This window comes from Benincasa hispida, chromosome 7 (assembly GCF_009727055.1).
Source record: "Benincasa hispida cultivar B227 chromosome 7, ASM972705v1, whole genome shotgun sequence".
Taxonomy (NCBI): Eukaryota; Viridiplantae; Streptophyta; class Magnoliopsida; order Cucurbitales; family Cucurbitaceae; genus Benincasa; species Benincasa hispida.
In genome coordinates this window covers 8,905,295-8,912,016 of record NC_052355.1, presented here as the reverse complement: position 1 = coordinate 8,912,016, position 6,722 = coordinate 8,905,295, and the positions used below count along the sequence as shown (strand labels likewise).

Below are 6,722 nucleotides of genomic sequence, written 5' to 3'. Positions count from 1 at the left end.
CTTCGTCGTCGCACTCTACTCCTTCGACGATGATGCCATTGCTTGCCAAGTCACTGATCTTGTTCGTCACCTCTGTGATGTTACTGAAGTTGATGGTGATGGATCTCTTTGCGACGACTTTATCGCCAGAGTTTCGGATCGGCTTTCTTCTGGCGCGTTGTCTTGGAGCCGTCGTCAGGTGTATATGGTAATCTTGTTTGTTCTACTGTTCTAGATTCGTGCGCATTTCGTTGTCAAAAGTGTGATTTTTTTTTTTCATTTGCTCCTTTTAGCTTCATTTTTATGGAATGCTTCTAAACTATTGGACAACAAATTTCCATGGCCAAGTTAAGAACAACGATGGCCTCGTGTCAAATCTCGTGTCAGGCCTTGAATTACCAAGGTGATAAACTGAATAATTTGAAAGAAGCAAATTATTTTGTACTACGCATATGCATTTTTTATGACAAGTTCTAAATTACTTTTCATATGCAGCGAGGAGATATAGGGAGAGATCCTCTTTATTCTATATAAATTGTCCACAATTCAATATGTATCTAACCATAACACTGAAAATGATATTCTCTCTGCATTTTGCCCAGAACTTCTGTTCTGATCTCTAGACGCGTTCATGAAGACTTAAAATGATGATGCCATTGAACTATGTAGATTTTTCAACTTCTTCAAAACCACTTTTTTTTTGTTTCCTAGACCAAACAAGATGGCTAAATCTTCTTTCTGGTTTATAGTTTGTAGCTGGTGGTGCATGAGTTGGGGTGATATTCTTCAATGTTTGCATTTGCATACAGATGAAGTTAAGTTTCTCATTTCTCATCTTCTTTTATCTGATGTGTATTGATTTGTTTTTTTAGCAATTCTAATTGTTCTGGCTCAAAGAGGGCTCTAGGGGAGTGAACATGAATACTATTCAAAGTTTAACGAGAAGGAAGGAGATAAACTCCCTTTGAATATTTTGTTTGCTAAGGCTATCAAAGGTCCTCTGCTTTCGTCAGACAAAGATCACCAACTTAACACTCTAGAGCTAATAATTCATTATTATCCTCAGAGGGCACTTTCATCAAGCCAAACCAACTATTGGTTGAAGAAAATAGTGGATTATGTATTTGAGATATAACAATTTTCAGGTGAGCAATCGTAGTCCTGAAAATTCTTGAACAAGCATAATCTATCAGAGATAAAGATATCTTGCTATTTTTTTTAGATCGAAAGGACACAGATGTACAACCTATGAAACAAATGCTAATCGTAGTCTTGAAAATTCTTGAACAAGCATAATCTATCCAAGATAACGATATCTAGCTATTTTTTTTTAGAACTCAAGGACACGTATATACAACCTATAAAACACTTCCTGTTCAAGTAAGGTCGTAGATATCTAGCTATTTTTGTGCTGGTAAATACATGAAAACTAGTCAAGGTCATAGATATCTAGCTATTTTTGTGCTATTAAATACATGAAAACTACACATTCTTTTTTCATAATAGAATATATGCCTTTGCATATTGCTGAAGGTAAAGATCCCTTAGCAAGTGCTTGTCTTCAGGCCCTTGATCTTCTTTCAAGAGCTGAATTGCCCTTCAATCAAAGGCTTGCGGTCGGATTTGTAACATTAATTCTAGTGTTGCGTCATGTAGCTGAAGTTCCTTTCCATCCAATTCACAACCAAACACTTGGTCTCGTTTTGAAATGCATTTCTCAGTGTCCTGGAGTAGTGGTTGTATCTCACATTGAAGAACTAGTTCTTATTTTGATGAGTATGCTCCATAAGAATGTGATTGGGGAGATGGGCATACATCCAAACACATTTGCAACAACCTGTGCAATCCTGGTCATGATTATGAAGTCTCCATCTCATAGGGTGCCACATCTAGCAACATCAATTCAAGAAGTATTAGAACATGTAGTTTTATTTTGTCTCAATACATTCGAAACACAACCAAGTCAACTTTTACATTCTTTATACCTTCTTAAGAAGTTCTATATATATAATCAAGTCAATACTGTCATGGACGACTCTATCACTAAAGAAATGAAAAATTGTGCTCTTGATGTACATACAACACATTTACTACCTTGGCTTTTAGCAACTATCAATGTAACTGGAACTTGTTTTGGGGATATTGGAAACTTTTCATTTGATTTTGCTCCAAAATCCTGACATCAGGACCATAGATTTTGCAAACACACTTTTATCTGCTTGTTAGTTGAGTTTCTCTTTTAGTTGTCTAGGCTCATTTCCTTATGAAAAGATGAAATGGAGAGTGTATCTAATGGTCAGTTCTCTAGTGAATGTCAACTTTGGAAATGATTCCATAATGCATTAGAGAACCTGTATCATTTTTTCCATCTGATCCAGTTGATTTACTGTTTCTACTTGGACAGGAAAGCTCCAATGACTCAGATCTTTCTTCTTGTTAGTCTGCTGTTTTGTTGTTACTATATACAAGTTCATTACATGATGATAGGTAAAACACTTTTGTTTCTTCTTTCTTATATCCTCTTTTTGGTATATATTTGTTGTCTATGTACTCACCACATGAATACCTCTTTGCCATCAGCTTTGGATTTTCTCGAGGTAGATGCGTTGATGCGTTTATTCCACCTACTTTGCGTTGATCCCATTAGTTTACGTTGTCGCGCAGCCGCAATAATTCAATGACCACATTCACTTAATACCGCAACTCTACATGATGATCGCAATCGCTTGACGAGCGCAACTCCCATGTGATGGACGCATACGTTGATTACCGCAACATCCATGCGTTGATCGACGCGTTCGACTTTGCGATGAAGTGTTTTCTCCATATGCGGTCGTCTATGCGGTAGTCTAGTTTCCGTGTTTGCGTTCATTTCCTGCATTAGCTACAAAAATAGAACATGAATGCATAATAAATGCAAAATAACGGGTTAGCTGAGATTCATCATGCTGATCAACGCAAGCTCACTTTCTCGTAAATTCTATCATGATTGCCTCATATTCTGCCTAACAACCTTCATCATTCTAAGTAAAAGGCCTAAGATGACATACATTTCTGCATGTCATCACATCCTCAAACTTAAAATCATGCTTGTCCTTAAACATGCATTATACTCAAGAAATTCTAACTCATCTTTCATGCTTTCTTTTGCGGATGGCCAGCTTCTCAGAATATAACTCACCTTCATGCTTTCTTTTGCGATGACCAGCTTCTCAGAATATAATTTACACACACCTTTGACCAGTCATTGCAAGCCAACCTGCATCGTCGAAAGCATTCCAGAATTCCCTAATTTCAAAACGCTGAAAACCAACAGTAAGGCATCTTTAAATGTCTGTTTAGAGTATGAGTTTTTAGTATCATAAAAGAGAAGCTTTATTGCATTTCCTATGCCATGCACATGTAATTGATCTGCAGAACTTGGAAAGATATTCACGATAGTTGACACAAAATTCACCACCAAAATGATATGATGTTCGACACCTTCCTCAACCAATTGTTCCAACAAGCGAATTAGAATGATTCCCACATAATTTTCTCCTTTGGCAATTAATTCGGCAATTTCTTGTGCACCAATAAACTAATTGTGGACGGTGGTGGTACCAGTCCCATTTGGGCCAAGGATTTGGCATATTTTCAAAACCTGATAACATAATGGATTTCTGATTTTCTCTTGCTTAAACAACCATACTAATGATGATCTATGAATCCTTGAAGAATGCATATCCCATTCACTTTTAGTCACCAATTGGAACGATATTCTCTCGACTTCTGAACTATAGGAAGTCTGGCGACTAGCATCAGCAACAGACCTATAAAACCCATATATATTCACCACTTGTGTGACTATAAATGGGTCATGGTATCCACATAGTAAGCCACTTTTGCTGACAAGAATATACTGTTCTAGAGATGCTAAAAACATCTTCTCATCAGCAAGTCTGGCAAAGAGGTATTCATGTGGTGAGCACATAGACAATAAATATATACCAAAAAGAGGATATAAGAAAGAAGAAACAAAAGTGTTTTACCTATCATCATGTAATGATCTTGCATATAGTAACAACAAAACAGCGGACGGACAAGAAGAAAGATCCGAGCCATTGGAGCTTTTCTGTCCGAGTAGAAATAGTAAATCAACTGGATAAGATGGCAAAAATGATACAGGTTCTCTAATGCATTGTGGAATCATTTCCAAAGATGACATTCACCAGAGAACTGAGCATTAAATACAATCTCCATTTCATCTTTTCATAAGGAAATGAGCCTAGACATCTAAAAGAGAAACTCAACCAACAAGCAGATGAAAGTGTGTTTGCAAAATCTATGGTCCTGATGTCAGGATTTTGGAGAAAAATCGAATGAAAAGTTTCCAATACCCCCAAAACAAGTTCCTCTTCAGTTACATTGATAGTTGCTAAAAGCCAAGGTAGTAAATGCGTTGTACATACATCAAGAGCATAATTTTTCATTTCTTTAGTGACAGAGTCGTCCACGACAATATTAACTTGATTATATATATAGAACTCCTTGAGAAGGTATAAAGAATGTAAAAGTTGACTTGGTTGTGTTTCGAATGTATTGAGACAAAATAAAACTACATGTTCTAATACTTCTTGAATTGATGTTGCTAGATGTGGCACCCTATAAGATGGAGACTTCATAATCGTGACCAGGATTGCACAGGTTGTTGCAAATGTGTCTGGATGTATGCCCATCTCCCCAGTCACATTCTTATGGAGCATACTCGTCAAAATAAGAACTAGTTCTTCAATGTGAGATACAACCACTACTCCAGGACACTGAGAAATGCATTTCAAAACGAGACCAAGTGTTTGGTTGTGAATTGGATGGAAAGGAACTTCAGCAACATGACGCAACACTAGAATTAATGTCACAAATCCGACCGCAAGCCTTTGATTGAAGGGCAATTCAGCTCTTGAAAGAAGATCAAGGGCCTGAAGACAAGCACTTGCTAAGGGATCTTTACCTTCAGCAATATGCAAAGGCATATGTTCTATTATGAAAAAAGAATGTGTAGTTTTCATGTATTTAATAGCACAAAAATAGCTAGATATCTATGACCTTAACTAGTATTCATGTATTTACCAACACAAAAATAGCTAGATATCTACGACCTTACTTGAACAGGAAGTGTTTTATAGGTTGTATATACGTGTCCTTGAGTTCTAAAAAAAAAATAGCTAGATATCTTTATCTCTGACAGATTATGCTTGTTCAAGAATTTTCAAGACTACGATTAGGATTTGTTTCATAGGTTGTACATCTGTGTCCTTTCGATCTAAAAAAATAGCAAGATATCTTTATCTCTGATAGATTATGCTTGTTCAAGAATTTTCAGGACTACGATTGCTCACCTGAAAATCGTTATATCTCAAATACATAATCCACTATATTTTCTTCAACCAATAGTTGGTTTGGCTTGATGGAAGTGCCCTTTGAGGATAAATAACGAATTATTAGCTCCAGAATGTTAAGTTGGTGATCTTTGTTTGACGAAAGCAGAGGACCTTTGATAGCCTTAGCAAACAAAATATTCAAAGGGAGTTTATCTCCTTCCTTCTCGTTAAACTTTGAATAGTATTCATGTTCACTCCCCTAGAGCCCTCTTTGAGCTAGAACAATTAGAATTACTACAAAAACAAATCAATACACATCAGATAAAAGAAGATGAGAAATAAGAAACTTGGCTTCATCTGTATGCAAATGCAAACATTGAAAAGTATCACCCCAACTCATGCACCACCAACTATAAATTATAAACCAGAAAAAAGATTTAGCCATCTTGTTCGGTCTAGGAAACAAAAAAAAAGTGGTTTTGAAGAAGTTGACAAACCTACATGTTCAATGGCATCATCATTTTGAGTCTTCATGAGCGTGTCTAGAGATAAGAATAGAAGTTCTGGGCAAAATGCAAAGAGAATATCATTTTCAGTGTTATGGTTAGATGCATATTGAATTGTGGACAATTTATATAGAACAAAGAGGATCTCTCCCTGTATCTCCTTGCTGCATATGAAGAGTAATTTAGAACTTGTCATAAAAAATGCATATGCGTAGTACAAAATAATTTGCTTCTTTCAAATTATTCAGTTTATCACCTTGGTAATTCAAGGCCTGGCACGAGATTTGACACGAGGCCATCGTTGTTCTTAATTTGGCCATGGAAATTTTTTGTCCAATAGCTTAGAAGCATTCCATAACAATGAAGCTAAAAGGAGCAAATGAAAAAAAAAAATCACACTTTTGACAACGAAATGCGCACGAATCTAGAACAGTAGAACAAACAAGATTACCATATACACCTGACGATGGCTCCAAGACAACGAGCCAAAAGAAAGCCAATCCGAAACTCTGGCGATAAAGTCATCGCAAAGAGATCCATCACGGTCAACTTCAGTAACATCACAGAGGTGACGAACAAGATCAGCGACTTGGCGAGCAATGGCATCATCGTCGAAGGAGTAGAGTGCGGCGACGAAGGGAGCGACAATGAAGTGAGAACAGAAAGTGAGGAAGGTCTGGAGGAATGGAGGCTGAGAAGGAGCCTGGGAGAACTGGGATAGTGCGTAAGAGACGTGTACTGTGGGAGAGAGGGGATTGGAGATGAGATTGGAGAAGCAGAGAAGGCAATTGGTTCTTCCTTCCTCCGTATGGAGGTAGAGCGATGATCGGTGGCCATGGGAGCATGATTTTGGAGGAATGGATTGATCGTCTTTTTC

The 6,722-nt window shown here is 37.1% G+C and overlaps 2 pseudogenes; one reads left to right on the top strand and one right to left on the bottom strand.

Annotated features, from left to right (window-relative positions):
• The first annotated feature begins 1 nt into the window (after position 1).
• Positions 2-2,470, top strand: LOC120080963 (annotated as a pseudogene).
• Positions 2,471-3,223: 753 nt separating this feature from the next.
• The window catches only part of LOC120080962, a 9,046-nt pseudogene continuing 5,547 nt past the window's right edge, over positions 3,224-6,722 (bottom strand).